At 46.2% G+C, this 26,895-nt stretch overlaps 1 long non-coding RNA gene and 1 pseudogene across 2 annotated transcripts in view; one reads left to right on the forward strand and one right to left on the reverse strand.

The window, feature by feature from the left end:
• The window catches only part of LOC143442094 (uncharacterized), an 85,328-nt gene that overhangs the window by 20,616 nt on the left and 37,817 nt on the right, over nt 1-26,895 (forward strand). For both annotated transcript variants that reach the window (XR_013110014.1, XR_013110013.1), the window contains exons 2-5: nt 10,286-10,421; nt 11,441-11,636; nt 13,488-13,625; nt 15,085-15,205. This is a non-coding gene — a long non-coding RNA (uncharacterized LOC143442094). The remainder of the gene's footprint in view (nt 1-10,285; nt 10,422-11,440; nt 11,637-13,487; nt 13,626-15,084; nt 15,206-26,895) is intronic.
• Nucleotides 17,366-17,971, reverse strand: LOC117707717 (large ribosomal subunit protein uL13 pseudogene; annotated as a pseudogene).

Genomic DNA, 26,895 nt, shown 5'->3' on the forward strand with positions numbered 1-26,895 from the left:
CTTTCCATGTGTGTTTGGGGAAATGGAAATCTCAGAGATGTGATCGCTAAAGTGAAGATCTGAAAGGCCGAGGGCAGACAAGTCAAACTTCTGAGTGATGACTTGGGCAAGAACCAGGACTTCCAGTAGATGTGTCAGGGGCGATTCGGTATCAAGTAAAAAGAGGATTCTTCTGAAGATACCACAAGAAAAAAGAAGGAACGACTCGGATAGGAAAGGAGGTCATCAAGGAGGGACTTGAGATCGCTTTAAGGGACTGGTCAGGGGTAACGCAGCAGGTGGTGGAGCAACTTACAGGCTTTGCTGACTCAGAGCTCCCTAGCCAGGCAACAGGCCCTGAGGGAGGGAAGAGGAGGAGCCTGTGGGGACGCAAAAAGAAGGAAAGCAACGCGGGAATTGGGGCCTGGTTTGGCTGATGTAACCAGTTTGTAGAGCAGCAGTCCTGACTCTGGCCTCTTTAGGCCCCAGAGCCTAGAACGGTACACAGTCCACTTACTCAGTTAACTCAGCAAACATTTACAGGCCTGAGAGTCAGTTCTCCCGCATTAGACCCACGTGGGATTGCTAGCCCTGGCGAGCCTCCTGCCTAGCGACCAGCAGAGGGCAGAAGAGACCCGCAGATGCCAAACTCTGCACAGCCTTGCTGCCTAGCTGGGGGGGGGGGGGGGGGGGAGGAAGAAACTAGGTCACTTGGTCCTGCCAAATGGCAACATTGCCAGGGGTGGACACGTTGGGGCTCACCACAAAAACAGGCCTCGCACACCACCTTGCCAAGGCTACTGGAGCACCCATGCCTCAGCTTCCAGAAGTCACCCCTGCTTGTAGAAGGAAGGATGAGATAGACAACAGGGGAGTTGTCTGGTTGAGATAGCTTTGCTGCAGTACTTGGGTATTTTGTTTTGTTTTGTTTTGGGTTGTTTTGTTTTGTTTTAAAGATAAATTCTCACTCCAGGCTGGCCTGAAACTTTCAGTCCTTCCTGCCTCACAATGATGTACCACACTACATGTGAGATAGCTCAGGGTTGGGGCAAGAAAGCTCTTCCAGCAAGCAATTAAGTAGTCTGCTCATCTCAAGCTGTGTTTTAGGGTAAAGGGGAGGCCAGAGCCATGCAAAACACCCATGTGTGGGGCAGGTTGCCTCAAGAGAGTTTACAGAAGCTCAGGGCCCTCTTTGGTCTGGAAGGAAACTTCCATTTGGAGTGAGGGGGAGGGCTAAGTGGACGGATGTGGATAGGTGAGTGCCAGATCATATTTCTTAATGGCTAGGAGACAGACTTGGAGTCAGACTGGCTCTTTCTCTTAGTCTTGCCATCCAAATGTCATGGAACCTTGGATCAGTCATTTTCCGACCTCATTTTTCTCCTCTGTACGCTGGTGGGACTGTCATAAAGTGGAAGAAACCCCCAGTGTGTGAAAATGTTGTTGAGTCTCTTCCCCTCTGTCCTTCTTAGTGGGATACCATGTACCAGAATCATATCTGTGACAGGTACCTCTTGTGCTGGACAGGGAGGAGAGATACCCACGAGGCTATTAGTCCTTCAAGTAAACTCGTCTTTCAGGAATGCTGTTATGGTAGGGCCAGGAGGCTCCTCTCCATCTATGCATATAGTACCCTTCTCAAAGAAATGTGGGTGTCTGGGGTAAATGTGTTTCTGGTCCCTCAAGTCATAAGGTCTTTAAGGATTGAGGAATTAATTAATAAATTGAAATGATCTGGAATGAGAGGAAACTCGGAAATAGGATGATACTCCATTTCTTCTCATGGACTCTGTGAAACTTCTAGAAGGGCCCTCTGAATGCCTAGTCTAGGATTGCTTAATATGAATGAACGTGGAAGACATTATGCTATAGAAAGACAAATACTGTGTGCTCTCATATGAGGAAGCTAAAAGTCGATCTTGCTGAAGATGAACATAGGATGATGGTGACTAGAGGCTGGGGAAGGGCTGGCTAATGCATAGCCTTGTGCAGGAGGAATACATTCTAGTGTCCTATCATCACATTAGGGGAATATAACTTATTTATATTTCAAAATAGCTAAATGAAAGGGTTTGGAATGTTATGTTTCCAACATAAAGAAGAGATATATGATTGAGGTGACAGATATGCTAATTACTTTATTCCAATCATTAAACATTGTATATAGTATTACAACTGTCACAATTCACTTCATAAATATGAATAGTTATTTTGAGTTTAAAAAATAAAGGAGTAACTTGTGAGTGTTTTCTCTCCATTAGGCCCTTCAGCAAGACCTGTGCTGCCTTTCTGTGTCAACAGAAGGAAGTCAGGCATAAATGCTCTTACATAAAACAGCTAAGCACAGCGTTCCATACTTGCTACTTGGCAATGAGGCAAGAACCTTGGAGAACTAGTTCGAGGTTTTAATGATCAAAAAATAAATGAAAATGAGGCTCAGAGAACCATGCAACCAGGGAAAGGAACCTTCCTGTCCTTTTCCATGGTCTTAGGGTCGTTCTCTGTGACCATCTGGACATTTGGCTGGATCTCTGCATTGGAGTCTCTGCCTTTGGGAAAAGCTCTTCACAAAGTCCTCCCATTCAAATCCAGTCAGTGCTTGTGTTACCCAGCCTCAGAAGAAAGACGCATGGAACTCTTCCATTCAGATCAGCTCAGTACAGCAAGTGCTCTAAGGCTGTAGGTCCTGCATTAGGTGTGTGGTGGTGTGCACATGACTTGCTATACAATAGTCATCAGGTTTATAATCCCAGCACCACTGTGTAGGTTGTGAGATCTGACACAGGGTATTCAAGCTTCTCATGTCAGTGAATTCATCTGTATGGAGACAATAGTGTCTTCTATATGAGTAGTATTTCCTTTGTTTACATTTTTGTTTGTTTTCAGTTCCTCTTAATCTAGTGGTTCTCATCCTTCCTAATGCTGCGACTCTTTAATACAGCTCCTTACGTTTCGGTGCCCCCAAACATAAGATCATTTTCATTGCTACTTCATAACCATAATTTTGCCACATGAATCATAATGTAAATATCTGTTATGCAGGATATCGGATATGTGACCCACATGAAAGGGTTATTCGACCTCCAAAGGGATCACGACCCATAGGTTGAAAACCTCTGTCTTAACCTAGAATTAGAAGCAAGTATATACAATTTAGCTTTCTTTCTTTCTTCTTTCTTCTTTTTCTTTTCTTTTTTTTTTTGTCTTAGAAGTCAAATAGCAAGTTCCAAAAGGCAGGAGGTAGAAGGCAGTCTCTGTAAACTTCTAGACCAGGCACTAGGAACTGACGATTGGAACAAATAACCCAGGGCTGGGAAGAAGGGCCAGAGCCTGGCAACTCTGTGCTCCCCAATTGCCATGGGACCATATCTTAGCCACTGAGCATTCTAGTGCCTAAGAGGCCCCTCTGGACAAGCAGAACATGCTGACCTTGAAGATCCTTCAGCCCTGTACCTGCTGAGACTCATTGGGGTTGCCTCTTGTTTTCTGGAATGTGTCCCAAGCCTCACACTGCCACAGCAGCTGAGGAGGGAGCACTTTGATGCTGCTCTGGCCTGCTTCACCAGGCCCCAGGGAAGCCCCTGGTTACTGGTTTGGATGCTGCAAAGGACCAGGCAACAGAAACTCTGGCCTTTTGGCATGTATTTACAGCCAAAGATTTTCAAGGAAAGATGAGGACAGACATCAAGGCTGGAAAATAACCCAGAACTCCCATTCTGTGGCCTTGCTCTGAAGTCTCTAACCTCAGCCACCTGGGAAATGAGGAATCTCTGAAAAGAAACAATGCTCTGGGAAGTTTTCCATTTGAAATGGCCAGAGTAAAGAGTGAGCTTCACTTGAGTGTCAGGGTAGAATACTGTAGAAAAAGCAAAGATGGATGGGAACAGGTACCCCATCCCTGATTCAGCCAGTCAGTCCTCAGTGACTCAGTGTCTGGCCTGATGACGTGTGGCCTTGGGTGACAGCTGTGTAGGTGTAATCAGAGTTCAGGGAAAAGCTTGCTAGGATTACTTATGTTCCATGAAACAGGATGTGGTTTGGAATCTAAATAGGAAGTAGGTAAGAGATGGGAGGAAAGTGAAGGGCTCTAGCAGGCCTGAGCATGACAAACATGGCTCCGGCTGGCCATGCCATTTCCCCATTCTCTCTGTCTTGCTAAAATCCAAAGATTACTAGCCACCAACATCTATTCCCTTATTTGGCCACTTCCTTCTTTTGAGGCTGACTACTAAGGTCCAGCTATCAAAGTATTAAAGTCCAGCACTCAAAAGTCCCCTTTGGCTACTCTAACTAACATGTCCAATCAGAATGAACCAACTCATCCTAACATGGGCTTTCCCTCCCCTTTCTAGACTGTCATTTGCTTATGGGCCACGTCTGTTTTCTCTCAATCCAGATGCAGTCCTTTGTCCCTCCAGGGCAAATAGTTCTTTCCACCGTCTCCCTTGTTCCCTTCCCTTCTCCCTCACCCTCTTATTTCCTGTCTTTGTCTCTTATTCCCTGCCCTTTGTCTCTCTGGGGAAAATGAGCCTCCTTTATGCTGTGAACTTCGTCTTGGGCTGTCCTTCCTTTTAGAAAGACTCATCTCAGAGGGCTGCAAGGGCCCATAGGAGGTGTCCGGGAGCTGAGTGCTGTTAGCTGTTAGCCAGGAGATGGGTGGCTTTCCTCCCTTAGGTAGGGAGCTCTCCTAAATACCGGATTCTGACTCTGTGATGTGGACATGCATGTTGCTGACTTACTGAATCTAGTGACTTCTGAAATCAGCAGAGGCCAGTGTGATTTCGGTCTTCCTTGCTTGAAGACAGAAGACCGGGAGTTAATCATCAGTGCACGCTGGAGTCACTCAGCTGCTGAAGCTTAGAGCTGAGGCCCGTTGCCCTCTGTGTTTAAGTCCTGTACCCATTCCAACAAAATGCTAACACCATGCCCTCCAATAGCCTCATAGCAAGGATGGACAACACCCAAACTCTCCATCCATGCAAAATGGACAGATTTTGGTAGAAATGTAAACACTTTTAGGGAAAACCAGGCATTCTGGTTGTTCACAGGATTGCCAGATGAGTATATCCCCTGGGGCCATCCACAGATTCCTGTACATTTCAGACTGGCACTTGATGACCCCATTTCCACTTGGACATGCTACTCCAGGACTTCTTGGTGACTCATGTAGAGGAAAAATCCTGGCCTTGCTTAAGCAGGGAGAAGCATTGTAAGCTTGGTAAAGGCCTTTCCTCCTCTCCTTAATCAGATGACCTTGGGGTAATTGTCAGACCCTCTGGGTCTGGACTTGAGCCTTTCTTAAGACAATGACAGTCACCTACATCAAATAAAGCATGCAGCTTTGCACTGGGAATTGAGTGAGGTAACACATAGAAAGTCACATACCTGTGAGAAGGCATTCAATAAGGGCTAATTTTTATGGCATAGAAATGTAGAACTTCATTGCAAGAAAAACTTATGAAAACAATCCCTGAGCACTTACAATATGCTAGTTGTTTTCAGTTTCTGGTTTCTATATGATCTCAACTAAGTTAAATACTCCTATGAGGCAGGCCATATATATCTCCCATTTTGCAGATAAAGAAACTGGGGCTCTGAAAGGTTAGGCTGTCATTCAAGGTCAAGGTACTCAAAGCTCAAGTGCATGATTCATGGGCAATACCAGGGACTTGGACTTTACTAGAATGTTGAGGAAAAGAAGAAAAACAGGGGGTTGGGTGTTCTGGGCTCTCTTCTGGAGAAGCTGCAGCACCCCAGAAGCTCAATGTGTTTATTACACATAGTTGATTTTCAGTCAGGGTTATTGCATACAGTTCAACAAGAAGGCAGGGTTATTATATACAGATAAACAAGGAGGCAGGTTTTATGTATACAGCTGGATGAAGGAGACAGGTTTAGCTACTCTTGGTAGGAGCAGTCTGCAGGGGAGCAGTCTTCAGGCCATAAACATGGGGTGCGGCATGCAGAAAGCTATGGTAGACATTTTCTGCACACATTATCAACATCCACACATAAACCAGAGGGAGGCTTTACCATTTCCCTCTGAGTCTCATGCTGGGGAGGTGGTGGTGGTGGTGGGGAAGGCTTTGCCATACTTTGAGAGTCTGAGGCTCTTGGGTCCTTGAGATGGCTGTGCCTCTGTCAACAGCACACATTCATTGAGAGTTTCCCTCACCCCCTACACTCATGAGCTGAACATCTAAAATGACATCATTCATACTTTGTTGTGATAACCGTAGGACCATTTCCAGAAATGGACTTCCAAGCATCTTCAGTTTGTTGCTTTATAAGACAGGATCTTTCCCAGGCTGACCTCAAACTCACCATACTTCTGCCTTAGCATCCAAGTTCTGAGTGTCAAGCATGGCCTGAATAAGTTTAGAACTGGTCAGAGCCTTCTGCAGGGAGCTTAGCATGGCTTGTGTTACTGACTGCCATATCTCTCTAGAGCTTGTAGTTGTGCTTTGTGCTTCTCACTTTCATGTTCCATGTATTGCCTCTGTATATCTGTTTTTTTTATACGAGGCAGATGCTCTTTGGGAGCCTTTACAGAATCTTCTAGTTCTCTTTATTTTCTTTCCATGAAACTATTACCCCAGGGCTTTGCATACAGTGGCTTCTGATCAATGCTTGTTGAGGTGAGGTGAGTGTTAGGCAGAGTGAGCTGAGCATGAAGACCTGGTTGAAACTCCCACTTCCACTGACCCAGGGCTCCAGGTGAATGACTTAATCCTTGCCCTTCAGCCTACTTAACTGTGAAGTGGGATGACAATATGTACTGCCATGGGATTGTTGTGAAAAAATAAAACCGAATGGAAAAATCCAGGCACGGCATTTACACAGTACCTGGCACACATCTTAGATTCAGTCAACCGTGGGTGTTCTGGGACCTGTTTGTTTACTTGATAAGGCAGATGGCCACAGAGAGGAAAACAAGAGGTACCTTGGGAGACTTGGAGAATCAGAGACACTACTAAAGACCAGAGTTGTTAGTGTCCTAGGGGATGATGGAACAGAGGTACACAAAAAGGAAGGAGGCATTTCAAGGAAAGTTCAGGAACATGGAGCAGCACCAGTAAAATGGGTGTAAGACTGCTTAGACAAGGGAGAAGAGGACTGAGAAAGGAGAAGAGTCTGGAGCAACGCCCCAGACGGTCAGGGTAAAAAAGAGGCCTGTGGAGGAGACTCATCATTCAAACTCAAGCAAATGGAGAGGCGGGGTGAGGACAAGGTCAGAGGGAAATCACAATGTAAAGTGGCTGTGGAAGGAGCAGTTTCTGCCTAGATCCAAAAGGAGAATCCAAAAGCCAAAAAATATGAATAATCCAGGCATCAGGCTCAAGGCAAGAGGCAGCTGTTCTTTTACGGCTTGATGAGCACTTGACTAAGCCTCTCAGCCAGTTTAAGAAAGCACTTCGAATGCAGTTTACACTGAGATGTCTCTTGATGGGGCATGGGGGCTAACCAGGAGGAATCAAGAGCAGTAGAAGCCTAAGGGTGTGGGAATCCTGGACACAGACAGGGGAGAGTAAACCCTGCTTATCTCAGGAGTTGGGGGTGGGGTGAAGGGAGGGCAGAAGAAAATTACTTTAGTATAGGGGAAGCCTCTTTCTGTAGTGCCCTGGGCCTCCTTAACAAGTCAAGAAGTGTCTTTTGTGAGAACCAATTAGAATTTCTATACCCTGAATCAAAATTTTACTGGCACAGATAGTTCTATCTGTGAGACATTGGGATGGAGAGGCTAAGACAATATAAAAATAGCTGGCTGATCTCTTCTAATGCTCTTGACTTCTTTCTTCATGGCCTCTTCAAGGAAGAGGTTTGCACAACCATTAACCGTTCCCCAGGGATAGAATAGTCTCTTTTGGCCTTAGGATCTAAGTGAGATTATCCAGAGCAATCTGCAGACTACCTTAAAAGATGATATATATGAATACAGAAGTATCTAGAAAAACAAAAGGTTTTTTTCACCCAGAGTATTGAAGCAGACAGACTCTCCCTGGGGATCCAGGTGGCTATGTTTAGCCATCTCTGATCAAGGCTGCCATGCAGTTCAGTATTTTGCAGGTAGAGGAAAATGTAAGGCCAACCACTGGGTGTTCTCATGGGCATAACTGGAAGCAGAACGCATCACCTCATTCCACTGACCAGAACTCTTTCCAGAGAACACGATCACACGGGGAAAGTAAGTCTATCTGTGAGTGTGTCAAGATGGCAATGGACACTGGCCAGTTAGCAGCCTTTGCCACAAGTCTAAAGCATGCAGGTGATTGCAGAGGGGCAACAGGGAACTAGACAGATTGACCAGTCAAGAAAAGCTTGGCTTCCACCCTCCATGGTAGCCCTAGCATACCCGCTTCCTTGCCACAGGACAAGAGTATCCTGAAGGGAAAACATGGTAGGAAGGAACAGGTGAGATTCACAGTAGAAAGCTTCCTGAACTGGGAGGCTCGTGGCCTGGGAGCTCTGGAGGCCTAGAGCATGTACCAAAGAGAGGGTGAGGGCCTGATCACCCTGGGAAAGCTTTGGTCTCAGGTGGGAAAGGCTCTAAGAAGCTTAGAGCCAACTCAGGTCACCAGGTAGGAAAGAAAGCAGAGACACGTAATCCACACTACAGTGCCCAGGTGGCTCTCATGTCAGTCACCTATGATGGAAGGGCTATGGGGCTAGGGCAAAAGGGTCCAGGAAAGGAGGGGTGCTGTATGGGAGAACAGAGAAACAGCCAGCAACGAAGTCCATTCTACACATGGAGCAAGAGACATTGGTTTAGGTGTGTTTTTTCATTTGGGGTGTTGCAGACCTATTTAATAGCACTTCCTGCTGTGATGTAAATGCTCTTTATGCATACTGCCCAATATGGAAGCCATTAGCCACATGTGGCTATGGAGCACCTCAGGTGTGGCTAGAGCGACTTGGGAGCTGAATTATGCCATACTTCGTTTTAATTAAGGTAAACCCAGATAGCCGCCTGTGGCTAGTGATTGTTAGTCTGGACAGAGCAGGCACACTTAGAGCCTCATAGAAGGAAGCTAGCAGATTCTCATCCTTTCCCTGTCATTGTTCTTGGCCCACAGCTCCCAGAACTCAGCCCTATAGGAAAGCCTTGGTAGATAGGAGTGCAGCTTTATCCTCAGGTTTCGGCATGCTTTGGCCTTGGTCTATGGGAGTCTCATGCCTTCCTGAGGATTTCTTAGGCAGATAGATTCGCATGGGAAAGAGAGATTTGGGTGGAGCAGTGAGCATCTGGAAAAGCTTGCCAAGTCTTCATGGAATAAGTTCTGAAGTCCTAAAGGGAGCTTGAATGCCACATTCTCTCTTTGTCTTCAAAGACAGGGTTTTTGTTTTGTTTGTTTGTTTGTTTGTTTTTTTCTTCAAGAAGTTCTGAGTCGTTGGTTCGTTGAGGCATGGCTGATGTGCTAATGTTTTGAAGGATGCTCAAAGAAGGTGTCACAGCTCAAGGATGGGAAACTTAATTGCATCTGCCACTCTCCTGTTTTATGCCTAGACTGTCTAATGCCACTTGCCTGATCCATGGCCAGACTGTCTAAATGTCTAGTGTTGTGTGTCTGCTATCCCTGCAACCCTTCCCCAGCATCACGGTGAATCTAGAATACCTCCTTACTTTTCAGATGAGTGGGACCAGGTGGTCATTTTCCCGTTCTCTTCAGGAGGGATGATCAATAGACATGACTCTCCATTTCCATTTATGTTTTCCTTGGGGCCCTAGTCCTGAGACAGCCTTGCCAGAGCTCCAACGCCAATATCTAAATCCCTGGAGTTTGTTTTTTCTTCCAGATGCCCCCTTCCCCACCCAGGGGCAGAGCCTCATTGACTCCTTTCTTACTCTGTTATCAATGGGGAAAAAAAGCTACTTTCATTCTCTCTGCGGGAGACAGAGTTGGCTGGTGAGAGGGCTTTATGGGAGAACTTGCAGTGTGCAGGGCTGGTCTTTTCTAAAACTCAGGCTTTGCTTGTTCAAAGGTGTTCTCTCTCTCTCTCTCTCTCTCTCTCTCTCTCTCTCTCTCTCTCTCTCTCTCTCTGTCTAAACTGAAGCTTTCCCCAGCCCACATCCAGGCCTTACTCACAGTCCCAGCCTCTCAGCAGGACTCCGAGGCTTCTCAGCACAGGCACCAGAGAATCTTTTCTGAAGCACACAGCTAATGGTCTTCCATCTGTGTGGTATCTTCCAGAGGGTCCTCAGTGGCTCCCAAGAGGCCAGCTGTCTTGGCATGACTGGGAAGGCATGTCTCTGTTCCTTCTTCTCCTATAAGTACACCAGGGTGACTACTTTCCTTTTCTTTTTCAGGAGACCTGACAGTCCTTTGGAAGCCTAGTCCTCCAGGCACAGCCTAAGTGCCTATGAATATGTTCCAAGTCTGCCCATCTTTGTTCTGAACAAGAAGCAAGTCTCTTACTCTGAAGCACCTCTCCCATATGCTTAGGTACCACTTCTGTACAGCATCCCCTTCTACTATACGCTGTTGACCCCCCCCCCCCCCCCCAATCTCCAATGCTGGAGATAGAATCTAGTGCTTTGTGTACGCTAAACAAACCCATCTGAACTACAGCCCCAGCTCCTGGTGTCAGGCAGATTTTGATAGTCCCCTCTCAGTCCTACTGAAACACCCATGTAAGGTTGTATGATGTTAGTTTCCTTACCTGTACACCCATCATCCTATTGGGCTCATTTAGACTATCTGCTTAGATGGATGGAAGTCCACCCTGAACACTGCCTTGAGAGGCTTGCTCCCATCTTAGAAAGATGAGAGATAAATTCAGGACCCTCAATAGGAAGGCTATCGAGTACTTCTGATGAACTGTCTGCTGTGAAAGGCAACTGCTTCCCACAAGTACCCCCAGTGGAAAAGCAAAGACCTAGGTACGGCCAGTGTGGTCTCTTTCAAGGAGCTGGTGCTGCATACTTAGTGATTGGATGATACATTTTCAGCACCCAGCTCACAGGATGAAGCTGGCTTCACACTTTGGCTTCCTTGCTATTGTTCTTTTATTCTTTGTTGGTTTCTAGCTTGCAGAGACTCTCAAGCAATTCGTGGAAGCAGCTTTTCCATGCTCACTGTGCCCTTTCTGAATCTGGAGTCAGAGACTTCAAAATTGGGGCTAGTGTGCTCTCTCCCATCTTTGGACTGCTCTCTTGAGACCCACCTCCCACGGCCTCCCCCAGCCCATGAGTAGCTGAACAGCCAAGGCTTCTTATTCATGGCTGCTCCTTCAGTGCAGGGCTTTGACAGTGGCTGCTCCTCCATCGCTTGCTCAGCCAGGGCCCTGCCAAGCCTCCTCCTCCACACCTGATGGTGTACCTGGCTGGGTTTTCAGCCCCACTTAGGATTGCTTTATGTGGTTCCAAGCCCAACTATCTTCCCTCTCCTTTAAAAGAACACCCATGGTGCCTGGGCCACCATCAACTCTCTAACCAATTCCTTTTCCCTTGACTCCTTTGTAGGGTACCTCCTAGATCCATTGCAGTCCTCCATATGCTGTCCCTCTGCCCTAAACCACACCAAGACTCCTTGAGCTACAGTGATGTGGGTGTGTTTTACGCGCATCAGTTGCGGTGCATTCCTTAAGAGCAGGCTTGGGCTAAGTACAGCTTTGTGCCTCCCACATTCTCCACACTCTCCCAGAAGCCCTTGTCCAAGGTAAGCTTTAATGTCTCCTTATTGATTTCTTAGAATTGGAGGCTCATTAAGGGGTTTGTGCTGCTTGGGTTCCATTAGGCAAGAGAGCTTGGGTTCTCTTTCGTTAGAACATTTCCAAGTGTGTTCTATGCAGAATACCAGTGGGTATTGTAGGAGAGAGAGATTGTGCTCAACTAAAGCACATTTCTTAGAGTCTTAATATCTTTATGGGTGCTGTCCTTTTCCAAGAAGGAAGATGTGGAAGCCCAAGACCCCTGCAGTCAAAAACAACAGATGCAGGACTTATAGATGAGTTACTCAGGTGGTAGAGAATGAGCTCAGGTGAAGAAGAGGAGGTAATGTAGAGTGAAAAATTATAAAGGCCATTTTATGAAATATGTGTAGATTTTTCTGCCTTACAGAACTCGGAACTGAAAATAAGATTTCAGGCCTTCACATTCCAGGTGAAGGACACTTGCTGGATTACATTCCCCAAGCCTTGCCCAAGGCAGGAAGGCATTCCTGATTACAGATAAAGATGCTACCACCTAGGTGGGGCCATAGCCCTATAGCCGGAGGAAATGGCAGAATAGGACACAATAGCATGGTGAAAACCACATTTTTGAAAAGAATGAGTGTGCAGAGTGATCTCACATGACTCTAGATCATTTGGGCTAGATTCTCTGAAATGTTCCACTGTTCTTGGTTACCCCTCCCTTGGTCTTCCCAGTGCTATGTTCAAAATTTGTAAAACAACCAATCATGTGTAATCGCGCGAAAATGCCTTCCTCCCCCCACCCCGTGCTATAAAAGACCCTTTAACCCACCACACGGGGCCAAAAACCCTGCTCTTGGAGCTAAAGAGCTTGTCGTTTTTTGACCGCCGGCTCCTCCCCTAATAAACCTCTGCTGATTGCATCCAGGTATGGTTTCTTGTGATTATTGGGTGGTCGCGATCTGGAGGCTTGAGGAAGGGTCTCCCGAGTATGGGGGTCTTCAGTAACAAATTAGGGCAGACTAGGTTGTGGTCAACAAGTGAAGCCAGCCTCACCAAGGTGCACTGGATCAGAGAGCCACCAAGCTAACCCTTGTGAGGCCTCATTTGGAGAAGGGAGTTAATTCTTGCCACGAGTCTCTTCCTGCCTAGGATTTTATCTCCTCACCATAAGTGGGGCCAGGTAGGCTGTCCAACCAGTTTCAACCAGTGAAAACTACCATATATGTGGCCTGAACAGCCAGATCGCACATACAGAGTGTCTAATTCAGCTATAGACTTAGGAATTTCCTAAGCAAGCCAGGACTTAGAAGCCAAATAGAAGGCTTTCTGAGGCAGGCTTGGCCACAAAGTCTTTTTGCTATTATTGTTAAAGTGTGGGGAGATGGCTTCCTGGGTAAAGTATTTGCTATGCAAGGACTAGCAGACATGGTGGTGTGTATCTGTAACCCCAGTACTCCAGGTATAAGAGGGGAGGCAGGGACAGGAGAATCCTGGGAATCTCAAAGGTCAGCTTGCCTGGTGTATACAGTGACAAGCAACAAAGAGACATTATCTTAAAAAATGGGAAAGGTAAAGATGGACACTGGAGGACCACGGCCCTATGGCTACCACACACAAGCCTGTACTTCTACACACTCACATGCAGACAACACTACTCACCAACAGAACTTTAAAAAAATATGTGTGTATGCATGAATGTATAAATGTGTTTGTTTGTTGATACCATCTTGCAATTTTAACCCAGGCTGGCTTAGAATTTACTATGTAGCTCAGACTAGCCTTGAACTTGTGATCCTCCTGCTGCATGCAGCCTTCCAAGTGCTGGAATTCCAGGCATGTGCTACCACACCCCGCTAATCCTTCTGTTCTTACAGCATCTCTAGGCATCTGTCCTATCCTGAATATCTCCAAGTTCCCTCAAATGTCCCAAAGCACCATTAAGAGAAGGTGGAGAAGGCCCAAGAGAGTCGTGTGACACAGCATCTGGGATTCTGTTCTGCCAGTTACTTTGTGTGGGTATCTATCCCTGAAATGGGAATGTCTGTCTCACAAGGACACAGAGAAGTAGAAATGGAATTGTGTGAGAGAGTCACTGTGGAAAGCATCACACTCACATATATGTACCGAACCCCTGCCGTGTGGCTTTCTACACAGACAAGCTATTTACTGAGAGGCTGAATGGGGCCAGAGTAGGTATTTGGCACTTTCTGTATGTCATTTAATGATGGGGTTAGATAATAGAGTTTCCATTTTACAGATGTGACTAGAGTCCAGTGGTTTGCAGAGTTTGCCCAACTTTACATGCTCAACAATATTAGAAAACTCAAACTAAGTCCCAAGCTCTTCAACATTAGGAGGAAAGATAGAACAGAAGAAAGGAAGGAAGGAAAGGAGGGAGGAAGGGAGGGAGGGAGGGATGAAGGAAGAAAGGGAAGAAGGGAGGGAGGGAGAAAGGAAAGGAAGAAGGGAGGGAGGGAGGAAGGAAGGGAGGAATGAAGGAAGGGAGGAAGGAAGGGAGAAAGGGAGGGAGGGAGGAAGGGAGGGAGGAAGGGAGGGAAGGAAGAAGGGAAGAAGGGAGGAAGGAAGGGAGGGAGGAAGGGAAGAAGGGAAGAAGGAAGGGAGAGAGGGAGGAAGGAAAGGAGGGAGGGAAGGAGGAAGGGAGGGAGGGAAGAAGGAAGGGAAAGAAAGAGGGCAGGAGAGAGGGAGAAAAGGAGGGAGGGAGAGAAGGAAAGAGAAAGGAAGGAAGGGAGGAAGGAAATTAAAGCATGCTTCACAACAAAAGCAGATAAAGCCAGGCATGGAGGCTCAGGTCTGTAATCCAAGCATTTGGGAAGTTGAAGCAGGAAGAATTTGGAAACACAGCAAGTTCTAAGCCAACCTGGGCTACAACAGACCCTATCTCCGAGTCCAAAAAGCAAGCAAAAGAAAAATCAGATATTCTTTTCAGGCTACCCTGCCCTACATAATCAGGACTAACGGTGTTGCTGTTAGTCTTTAAAATTAAAGTCAGTGACTTGGTGTTCCACAAGCCATCGGAAGCTCGTCTCGCAGGTTACTGGTGGAGTGGTTCTCTCTTGTTTCTCATTTCTCCCCTCCACTGCACAGGGGAAATTGCCACCTATTTCCCAAGGCTGTTGCAAGAAGAAAATTGACCTAGAATATGCGAAAAACAGTTACAACAGTGTCTGGCTCTTGGCAGACACTCAATAAGCATCGCTGAATGAGTTTCTTTGTAGTTTATAATCTGACGGCGACACACACGACCGTGCTGCAGATGTGTTGCTTTCAACCACTGAGCATCATGCCAGTAGGGACAGCAGGGCTCAGTTTTCAAAATTGCATTTTGCCAGTAATGTGGTAAGACATGAGGGCAGGGCAGGGCTCCAGGCGACAACCTGTAGGTTAAGAGCACAGACTTCAAGCCATGTAACCTGGGTCATTTCCACTTACCGGTGCTGGATTCTTTGCTAGGTGCTCCTGGGAAAGTGAGTCAACCTCTCTCAGCCCATCCCCTTGTCTGTTTTGTGACAAGATGGATATGAAGACTGTGAGAGTTTATGTACGCAGTGTGACAGTACACAGTGAGTGCCATGTAAGTACACCTTGTCCCCGGGCTGCCTCTCCCTTGGACCACTCATTAATTCCAAAGAGAGGTTTGGATAACTTGCCATGGCTTTGATATATTTTTGTGTACAGACTTTTTCTTTCCCTATCAGATCTAAGCAGTGAGAGGGCAATGAAGCCATGTGATTCAGTCTTCACAGGATTTATACTGAAATGAGCTCTCTATACTGTACAAGTTGTGAAGAAACCAAAGAACTAGTTTGTCCCTGGGATCCAGTTACAGGGGACTCCCAGGGCTAAGTATTTCCCTATCATGCAACCCCATGGTAGGGACCTCTTATGTTACTGTGCCTTATTGTCTGGGTGTTAGAGGTCCCAAGAACACTTCCTGTGCTGTGAAGGCCGAATGAGATTAGGGAGGCCCAGCTGTCATGACCCAGAGTACTTTGGCGAGTTTACTTACACTTGAGACCACATGCTCAGCTCTGTAGGCTGCCAGAGCCCTGGCTCAGAAGCACCCAGGCACTGTGATATGAGGAAAAGCCATCCCCACCCCCTAGGCACCTATGGAATCATACCCTGGGAATAGGAGCATACTACACCACCAGCTGCGGGGCTTTCTACAGCTCAGAGTAGTCAAGGTGACTAGGGTCTTTGGGTAGTGTCTTAGTTAGGCTTTCGTTACTCTGAAGGGACACGATGACCAAGGCAACTCTTATAAAGGAAAACATTTAATCTGGGCTGGCTTACAGTTTCAGAGATTCGGTCCATTAACATCATGGCAGGAAGCACGGCAGCATGCCAGGCAGACATAGTGCTGGAGGAACTGAGAATTCTACATTTTGATTCACAGGCAGCAGAAGAGGACTGTCTTCCACAGGCAGCCAGAAGGAGGCTCTGATTCCACACTGGACAGAGCTTAGGCATAGAAGACCTCAAAGTCCACCCCCATAGTGACACACTTCCTCCAACAAGGCCATACTACTCGAACAAGGCCACACCTCCTAATAGTGCCATTTCCTGTGGGCCAAACATTCAAACACACGAGTCTATGGGGGCCAAACCTATTCAAACACCCACAGGCACTATGGCAGAAAGGAGAAAATGAATCGTATTCCTGAGCCTGGGAAGGTACAATGTTCACTGTCCTGTCCACGAACCTGCCAGTGTAGGTCTGGCTCAAAGAGTGTCTCAGAGGAAGATCCTCTCTTCAGTATCTAGTTCTCCAGGGATGATCTAGGACAGCAGGTCTATTGTGGGCTCCCCACCCATCTTCCCCTACACTGAAATTTAATATGTGGGCCCACCTTCCAGGAAGCCATCTGTCATGGCCACCCAAGCCTGGGCTTTGGGAACAATCAGACCTGATTTCAAATGTGGACTCTGCCAATTACTGTATATATGGTGCTGGCCACATTCCCTAACCTTTCTGGACTTCAGCCCCCAATATTACTAATGTCACTATTTCAATTTGGCTAATTCCACTATATTGATGCAATTGATGTGGAGATACAGTAAATACTCAGTAAATTTTTACTAGGGAGGACACAATGTCAGGTCTGGTTATACTGTGCACTTCCCCTATGTTTTAAGCCAAAATCTTACCAAGGCATGAGGCTGTCCAGGGTGGCTATGGGAGATCTAGAGGTCAGTCCTCTCCTTTATATGGATGGCTGGTGGGGGGTTGGGGAATCGCAGGTCAGGTGATTACCTAAACTCATGTCCCCATGCCTATGCTGAATAGAGTGTCAGCCAATAGGTAGCAGCATGCCCGTGCCTTGAACCCAACACTTCTTCTTTTTTTTTTTTTTTAAGTCAAATAATTTATTAGCACATAGAACCCTCCGGAAAAATATTGCTTTGTGGTCTGTTGTGAAGGAGCAAAGGCAGTGCCTGTACTTGGTCAGTGTCTTCAGTGTTCACTTCTAAATCCCAGCCTGGGGTGTAGCCCTCATTTTCATAGCTGCAGTGGGTGGGGCAGCCCTGCTACTCATTTTCAACACTGAAGCTCAAGTCATTCCATGGTTTTCACTTTAATAATACTCAAGCAGGTGGTAAGCTCTCAGCTGTCTAAATGTACCCTCTACCCACAAGAGCAGTGACTCTAGGAACCTTTGTTCCCCACTTTCCTGGTTGGCAGTGAAGGAAGGGCAGGCCAGGAAGGCATGAGGTGCGAACAGTTTTTATTGGGTTCACACCAGGAGTCTGTTGGTCTTGAGGACCTCTGTGAACCTGCAGATTTTCTTCTCCACATTCTTTTCTGCCTCAAGAGCTGCTTCTTCTTCTGATAGTGGATCTTGGCCTTTTCTTTCTATTTCTCCTCCAGAGTGGCTATCACTGCCTGGTACTTCCACCTGACCTCATGAGTCAAACGCTCTAGGAAGCAAACTTTCTGGTAGGCTTCAGCCGCACAACTTTGAGGGTGGAACCCCCCCCCCCCCCATCTGCTTTTTCTTGTTATAGGGTGGAGGGATCCCATCCAACACCTTAAGGCATTTCAGGGCAGCCTGGCCTCTCTTGGTCTTGTGGGGCAGCATACCTCGTACAGTACGCCAAAAATCCAGCTGGGGGCTCAGAAGTGGGAAGGGCCTTGAGAGGGGTTGGTACTCATCCACTTTCAGGGAAAGGCCAGATACTTTAACTTGTTTCTGTAGAAATTTCCAGAAATGTTGATGCCTTCACAGCATACAACCACCACCTTCCGGTCCAGCAGCACCGGCTTGACCACAATGGCTGCCTGGCAGCCCAGAAGATGGCCTTGGCCATCCAATACTAGAACCTGCCCCTCCGCCATCTTCAGAACCCAATACTTCTGAGTGAGCTGCCTCTCTTCTTTCTCTATAGCCTTACTTGCATCTCTCCAATAAGGACTCTGGGCTAGGGGTGGACAGTTGGATGTTTGACTCTAGAAACTAGACACAAGAAATACTATAAAACTGCTAACAGTAACAGCAAGAAAAACTTTTGAGAGCCATCTTTATGCCTGACATGTCTTTGTTTATTCATTTCATGCTCACAATCCCAAGAGAAATGCCCAAGATCACCTACTTAGCAGGTAGGAATGTGGGATTTGAACCTATTCTGACTCCCTATCTACCATGAGTCTAACACTTTACTACGTGCCATTCCTTAAATCACAATAGACTTCACAACCTTGTGAGGGAGGCATTCTCTTTCTACCACTAAGAATGCACACCTTTGAGCTCAGTGTCTATTTTCTTCCCAGTTCATGTGGCTGGAGGCTGGTCTCCATGGATGGCATCTCAGGGCACTCTTATACTCTGGTTTCTAGCTTGGACTAGATTAACAGTAATCTTCCACAGGAGATCATGAATCGTAGAGCTCAAGCAGAATGTCAGGGTATGTATTCTACTCCCTTCTCTCCGCTTTGATTTTATGACTACAGACCCTTCTGCATAGCCTCTTACATAGCTCCTACTCTCTCTTCCATGGGCCAGGAGTGACAATAGCTTCCTGCTATTAGAAACTCTCTAGCTGTCTCAACATTCTTTGTTGATTCCCTTAACCTTGACATCGTTGGAGAGTGATCCCTGTATCCACTTGCCTTCATGCTTCCAGCTGAGCACTCCTAACAGCTGGATCTGACCATACCTCTACGTGTTCATCTGAACTTGTCCTCCTGCAGCTACTTGAAAGTAAGGCCCGTGACTTTGTTACTGGTCAGATAGTTCCAGCTCTCTCCAAATAAATTAGTGAATAGTCAGGATAGTGGCCAGGAATTAGAGGCTGGCTCTTGATGCTGCCTCTGCCTCTGTCTACCTGAATTTGAAATTTGATAACAGTTTAGTGCCTATGGGTCTAATTTCCCATCTTCAATATTCAGGGTCCCATTATAGGTTCTCTCTCTGTTTCCTAGCTCTGAAACAAAGGCCTATAAGCTGGCACCAGGAGAGAGCATGGGGTTTGCAGCCCTTGTACAGCATAACAATGGTATAAAGACTTGAATTCCTATATCTAAAGGACTTGAATTCCTGCGTTTTTTATATCTGTTTATTTACTTACTTATTTTTATGTGTGTGCATGTATGCATGTGTGGGAGCACCAGTGTCATGGCACACATGTGGAAATCAGAGGACAACTTGGGAGTTGATTCTGTCCTTCCACTCTGTGGGTTCTGGGAATGGGACTCGGGTTGTTAGCTCAGGTAGTTAGGCATGGCAGCTAGCGAGTGCATTTACCCACTGGGCCTGAACTCTTGTATCTTAAGGTCGTTGCTGCTTTTTAGCTTTGTTCTGGAATTTTTTTCTTCCATGGCTCAATAAATATTTCATCAGTGGTAACTCGATATATCCCTACCACCAATGCCACTACAGATTGCTTATAACCTAGAAACTGTCACCACTCCTTGACATATCTGCCACTTAGCCTACTTCAGTTCCTATCCTCTCAGCCACCTCTGGCTTTTCTCACCCAAGAGAGCTGGCTGCAAGCTCCTGTTCCTAACTGTGCATGGGGAAGCTGCTGGGAAGAGGTAGCAGCCCAGCCAAAGGAGAGTGAGAGGAGCTGCCTTTGCCATCTCTGTCAAACCAAGAGAAGATGACTGTGTCTGCTTGGAGGGAAGCAGCTTTGTTGATTAAATATATAATCTGTTCTTGAAAACACTACCCTTGGAATAGCTCTTAGCTGATCCGCACAGTGGGGTGTGAAAATTAAAGAGAGACAATGGGGAGAGGCATTGTCAAGGTTCTGTGTGAGGAAGGAAACCTAGCTTTCTTATGGTCTGGGTCTTTCTCCTTAAACTCCCTCCTGTTTAAATCTTAGAGGGCACTGCATTGAAGGGAAAAAAGAACCAAGAGCCTTTCCCCAGCAGCCCAGCCAGGAGGCTCCAGAATAAAACAGCCAGTGCAGAGCCAGTGGGACCGGGAGACCATCAGTAAAGGGAGGGAGGCTCTTGGACAGCCAGGAGGCACAGCAGGGCCTAGGGAGAGCAGTTACTGCAGAGGGCAAGTGGGGTGAAATGAATAGGGGAGCAGAGCCTGAGACTGAAGTGGAAGAGACACTGTTCTCTCAACTCCCTTTGGGCTCTTGCTATTTAATTGAGTAATTCCTGGCCCCAGGGCAGCTGGGGAGAGTGGGCTGGCCCAAGCTAGAGATGGCACTTAATTGTCTCGAGATTCTGACTGGGCTTTTTCCTTCTGGATTTCCTCAAACAGCCCAGCTTCACCCTGCTGGTTCAGTGTGTTTTGCTTATTTGCTACCTAGTTTCCAAAGGTCCCCAGAGAACAAAGCCTTTTGGAAAAAGACCAGTGCAGGGAAGCCTCCCTCTGAAAGCCTAGGCCAGGCCTGGAAAGATCCACCCTTTTCAGACTGAGAAGGTAGCACCCTCCTTCTAAGGCCGACTTACCCTCCTTCCCAGCTTGCAAACTCTCAGGCAGTGTCTGAAATGCCATCAGAGATAGAGAGCTACAGGCATCTCCCTCATAATCTTTGCATTTAAAGTGCAAGTTCCGAGGAGAGGAATTGCCTTGCAGGTGAATTTGTATAACAGGTTAACTTTTCTCCTCTAAGAGAGACCAAGCTGAATTCTCAGGCAATCGCCTGAAACTGCTCCTTCTCTGAACTCTTCATTTTAAACTCTTCATTTAAACGTGTCACTACCTGCTTATAAATGTGTCCTTTCAGCTTCCCCTAAACCGCTTCAAGACTGCCAGCCCTAAAACCAACACCACCCCCCCCTCCTACACACACACACACACACACACACACACACACACACACACTTCACTCCCTTCACTCCCACCCCTGCTGTGGTCTCCTGCCTAGGGCTCCTCTTTGAGTTTGACTTTTGACCTCCCCTCACCAGCCTCCTGTGTTCCCGCCCTGGATTAGATTGTTGAGGTTGTCATCATAAATACCAGGGCTGGGAGTCCTAACACAATGGGAACTTTATTCTCTCATAGTTCTAGAAGTCAAATCAAAGTGTTGGCTGGGTCACACTCCTCTGAAGTCTTGAAGGAAAAGCCTTTCTTTTTATCTAGGGGCTGGTAGCTTCTTCTGGTGTCACCAGGCTGTTGACAGCAAAACTCGAAGCTCTGCTTCTATCTTCCCAAGGCCGCCTTCCCTTTGCCCATGCCCCTTTCTGTCTTTTATAATTGCATCAGTCATTGGATTTGGGGTCCACTCAAATCCACCATGATCTCACCTTGATTCTTATTTTAGTAACATCTGCAAAGACCCTATTTCTAAATGAGGTTACAATAGAAGCTTCTGGGGGGGGGAGGGGCTAAGGAGATGGCTTGCAAGTTAAACAGCTCTCCCTACACCCACATACATGCTGCGTATGACTCCAGCACTAGAAGTGGAAACCAGATCCCCGAAGCAAGCCTGATAGCTAGACTAGTGGAATCAATGAGTTGTAGCTTCAACAAGAGACCCTGCTTTAATATATAAGATTGAGAGTAATCAATGAAGACATCTGAGGAAGCTGGGCCAATGAGGAAAAAGCCAGTAAGAATCTCAAGGAAGCGTCAAGGAAAACATGTCAACTCCTGGCCTCCAGAGATGTACACACATGATTAGTCCCCTGCATCCATGTGCACCTGTAAACATGTGAATATAGATACACATATCTACATCTTACAGAGAGAGAGAGAGGAAAAATAAAAATAAAATAATTAGCATCTTACAGACCCCCTTGTCCTTCTGATGTACCTGCCTTCCAAATCTAAGGTTGGCCCAGGACCACAATTGAACCTGTCCCTTTGACCTTTGTATAACTGAGCTCAGTTGTGTGTGTGTGTAAAAGACATGCATGGTGTATGTGTGTGTTACTTCTGCTCGTTGCTGTTCATAACGTCCCTCAGCCAAAAGAGGGTCAACTACACCCCCTGCTCCACAGAGGCCATCTCACAGAGACGATGAAAGTCAATAGGCAACAACTTCCTTAAATCGCATCCTTTAGGCCCACACAAATATATCCAAATTTTCATCATCCCCAACCTAAAGTAGAAGAAAAACACAATCATACCATTTTACAACTTAAAAGCCTTTCATTAATCTATTTCCAACTATGCATCGAGTACCTACTATGTGCATGATGGTAGCACTCTGGCTTCACTTCCCACAATTAATAACCGGGTAGGCAAGAACGTAGATATGAGGTAGCTGAGGAAAACTGCAGCTGGATCTTGGTCTCTCCTGTCTCCTGGTTGATAGAATGCCCCTTTGTACTTAAACATTCTTGAAGTTATAGTTAGGTTGTTCCTTCTGTATCACGAACTAAGGCACCAGGGTATTCCCCACACATGTGCATCAACCATTGGGTATTCAAGACTGGTGTTATCACACTCACTTGCGTTGTAGTTTTGACATTCTGAGGAACATGGAAAGAAATACCTTAAAAGGAAGGTCCAATCCACCCTGATTTGGAAAAAGAGGAAAGAAGGTCCTCTTACCCCATGAATATCTTCACAAATATCTCTTTTTTGAAAATCCATGACACAGAACCCATCAGCAATGAGCAGCCCACTCCAGCTTCTCTTTGGAGTGTTTGCTTTGTTTAGCTTTGCTGAACAAACTTCTACTTAAACTGTCTTTATCTCTTCACTGACTTCTTTGCTCTGAGAAGACAAGAGTCAGGAGAGCCAGGAACCTAACAGAAAGATCATTGGCTTTTCTGAGCTTAAAGAGTGAGAAGATGTTCATAATATTGCTGAAGAATTTACATCCTTAATGTTTATTCTTCAGGTTGGTAGGTAACCCCTTTAACTAAGTTCTAACCTACCTTTGACATCTGTCTTCCTCAGTCTGCCTCAGTAGCCCAGCAAAACTCTCACCCACGGTAGGTTCTTCAGTTTCTGTACCAGGTGCCTTTGCATCTGCTCCTTCTGACCTTGAAAATGTTTCATCTTCAAAGTTTATTTCTAGTGTTACCAGATCTAGGATCTGACTGTCTTGGCTGGGCCTCCTTGCATGTTTTATGAATGTCTCATTGTGTGGATGGTGTTGCCTTGGAATGAATTGTCTACGTGTCTGTCTCTTCTTTTTCTTCAGACAAGGATGCTTTATTTTTTCCATTTTCAGTGTAATGTAGGTGTTCGATACAAGTTACAATGCTTAATAAAGGAAGTGATGGAGACCTCAGTTCAAATGAGAGTTGAATCTGTGGGAAGGGTGGAACCTCCCACCTTGGGCCATACACTTTCTATTACCTTGTAAAGCCCTCCCCCTTCAGACCTAGCTGTCATCAATACCTACACAGCTCAATGAGATAGTTTCTTCATTCTCCTCCACCATTCCCTCTACCCCCATGGACACTCTACCCCCATGGGTTCTCTTTGTCAAAAACTCTCACCACCCATTCATCCCCTGGAGGAACTTTCCTGTCCAAAGGGGGACCAGTAGCCCCAGTGGCCCCAATCCTTCTGTCCCTAGAGACAGACAAGCAGGCCATTTTCCTTTTAATGTTTAATTGAAGCTCGCTGAAAGAATATAAAGGGGAGTAGAGAACAGTTAAAAGTTGTGGACGTTTCAAAGCTTAAAAATGTTGAGCTGTTTTTTCATTTGGGCTCCTGATGTTATAGTTCTTTTTGGGATTTTGTTTTGTTTCATTTTTTATTTGTTTGTTTGTTTGTTTTTTGCTGGGATGGCAACTGTAAACCTTTACTTAGAATCTATCCAGCCCACTTTAAAAAATAAGAATAAAGAAGCTGCCAAGCAAACCTCCCTTCCGAAGACACCTGTCTTTGGGAGCATGGTCTTCTGTAGCTTCCAGCTCGGTAATACTTCATTCTGCCTATGTCTTTGACCTGATTCTTAGGGCAGGATTATGACCTTTTTAGTGCCATAGACCCCTCAATAATTTGATGATCCCAGAAAGTAACTTTGGTAAGATTATAAAAGTTATTTGTTTATTTGAAACAGCTACCAATTTTTGTTTTAGTTTGGGATGTGGTAATATACATGCATTTGTATATATGTTTGTGTTGCTGCTGTTTTGGGACCATCTGGTTTTGCTGTGTACCAGGCTGGCCTCAAATTTGCAACCATTTTCCTGCCTCAACTTCCCAAGTGCTGGAATTACAGTACTACTGTATTATAATCTGTTGTAACCAAGTTTCAGCTCTAACAGTCTGTAATGTCAAAGTAGTGAAGTATGGGATTTCAAGATACTCGAAGCAACTGTAGAGGGTTATGAAAACATCATGATTTCTATCAGTGACAAAGTCACAAGTGTTGCTAGACCCAAAATGGAAGGAAGTACTGGGTTCGATTAGTGGTTAGTGATCATGGATCCAAGCTACAGGCTCCTGCTTATATGCATGCCTTTCCATGTACATACAAACCACATAGGAATATGATCAAAATGCCACTTGAATTTATAGATCTGCCATGGTTCTGAGACATTGCAGCATTTACAAGATCTTTATGGGGCTTCTGGTCCCTGTGACAGTGCAGTCTGGGAAGGGAGCCACTGGATCAAAGTCCCCACCTAGGATCCTAATGGTGCCTGAGGGGAAGAGTTTCTGCTGCAGCCTAAGGTCAGGAGTGAGGACTTCACAACCTTTGTGGTCCTGCTATGCTTGTGATGCTATCCCAGCATGCCTCCTGAAGAGGCAGCACTCAGACACAGGAAGTATTCTTCTCCCAGCAGAGCGCAGGGAGCCTGCAACTCTCTCATCATGATCCTGAATGCAAGACCTTCCCTTTTGCCTGTCTCTGGAACAAATCAAATCCCTGATATGAAGTAGGACCACAAAGGTGACAACAAGATAGCCTGTCCTCTTAGAGATGAGCTTTAAACATGGGATGTTGTGCCCCATCTTGGACTATACTTTTCAAAACAAAGCCTCATGGGAGAGGCAACAGTCATTACCCCAAGATTAAGAACCCCTGAGACAGATGCAATGATTGAAGCTCAGGGCTTCTCACATTCCTGGTGGTTTGGAGGTGTGTGTGTGTGTGTGTGTGTGTGTGTGTGTGTGTTCTCTAATGTTACCTACTAAACCTAGGGTCCCATGACTGCTAAGCAAGTATTCTATCATTGGCCTATATCGGCTGTCCTGGAAGTCTAGAGCTTTATTAGGGGGATAGTGGATCCTCTGCTCACCATCCCTGCCCCCTTTCTGATTCCTGCTTGCTTCCAAGGAGCAGCTTCTACCTTTGCATCTCCCACCCTCCTTCCCAGGAGACCATACTTACTTGGGGAATCCTTTCTCCTGTGTCCTGCTTTGAGAATCCTTCTTGTGTCCACTATGAATTTCTTCATCATTATTTACCCTAATGCATAGGGAACTGCTCGGTTCAGCTGCCCACTCACCCAGATGTTGCAGCCTTAATGACATGGCATCAGATCCCTTGGACTTACAGGAGGTGGTGAGCTGTCCAACATGCATGCTGGGACTGGAACTCAGATCTTCTAAAAATGCAACAAGTGCTCTTAATAGATGAGCCATCCTTCCAGCCACTCACAATCATATTTTAATATAGCACTTGTAAGATTAGAACAATTTTAAAAGGTCTATTGCCTTTAATCTCAACACTTGGGAGGAAGAGTCATACAGAACTCTGTGAGTTCAAAGCCAGCCTGGATTACATGGTGAATTTCAGGACAGACAGAGTTAGTTCAAGGTTAGCCTGGACTTCATAGTGATTTTAAGCTATCCTGGGCTAAAATGAGACTTTATCTCAACTCTCGTTTCTCCTCTAAAAGAAAATTTCATCTACTGGGGGTGACTACCATGCTTGCCATGCATTAAGCACCTCAATAAATGAGCCAAGCACATTGCCGAGACTATGTGAGATCATCCTTGAAGTCCTTAACTGATCAAATAGTCGCCATTAAGAGGCCACAGTCTGTTCTGATATGTGAGCTGAGATAACATTTGGCAGTTGGCAGTCTCTTTTGATCTTCACAGCCCTCTAAGGATAATCAATCCACAGCTCCCGAGGGCACCAAGACTCCCTGAAGTAACCCAGCAAGCAGCTGACTAAGCTAAGCTTCCAGGGGAGGCCCAAGTGCTTCCTGTGGCAACATAGGAATCCTGTCTGGGATCAGGTGGCCTGACTCACAGCTCATTAGGATGTACATAGGGAGCTCCAGCCATTTCCAGAACCTTCAGCTTAAGTTGTTTTCAAAAGAGTAGAGCTGCTATGAATTCATGAATAATGGCTGCACTTAGTCATTTCTAGAAAGGAGCCACTGTAAACAATGCTGTGGGGTTGCATACTGAAGAGACTGAGAAACACCCAAGTCCGAAGCAAGGGACAGGAAGCTAGACAGTTTCAGGGTGATCAATAGCTTGTGTATGCCTGAAGGAAGGGCATGACAACTGGAAGTCTGGATAGGGTAATCCAAGAACTCAGTGTGTCTCCAGCTCTGCCTGAGGGGGGTGACCAGGATAGTTCGTCATATTCTAGCCCATGTTTTCAACCCAATAAGCAACTTTCTCAGGATTGGTTAACCCCTCAGTAGGACTGGACACCTGGTACTTATCAGCTGTTTCACTTCTGCCTTGGGCTCCTCACTCTCTTAGGAGGTTAGTAACTGTATGTCAACACCTCTTGAACCTGAACAACTTTAAGCATGTTTGTGATTCTGCCTAATGTCGGGGACTGCAAAGCCAGGCAAGGGCCATTTCTTGGTCCACAGCAATTGCACTAAGGAGATTCCCCCACCTCCACCACCAACAGATGTCAAGGAGATCACTTCTGCCTCTGGCCACACTGCTGCCACTGCCCAGCAGAGCTGCAGAGCAG

This window comes from Arvicanthis niloticus, chromosome 4 (assembly GCF_011762505.2).
Source record: "Arvicanthis niloticus isolate mArvNil1 chromosome 4, mArvNil1.pat.X, whole genome shotgun sequence".
Taxonomy (NCBI): domain Eukaryota; kingdom Metazoa; phylum Chordata; class Mammalia; order Rodentia; family Muridae; genus Arvicanthis; species Arvicanthis niloticus.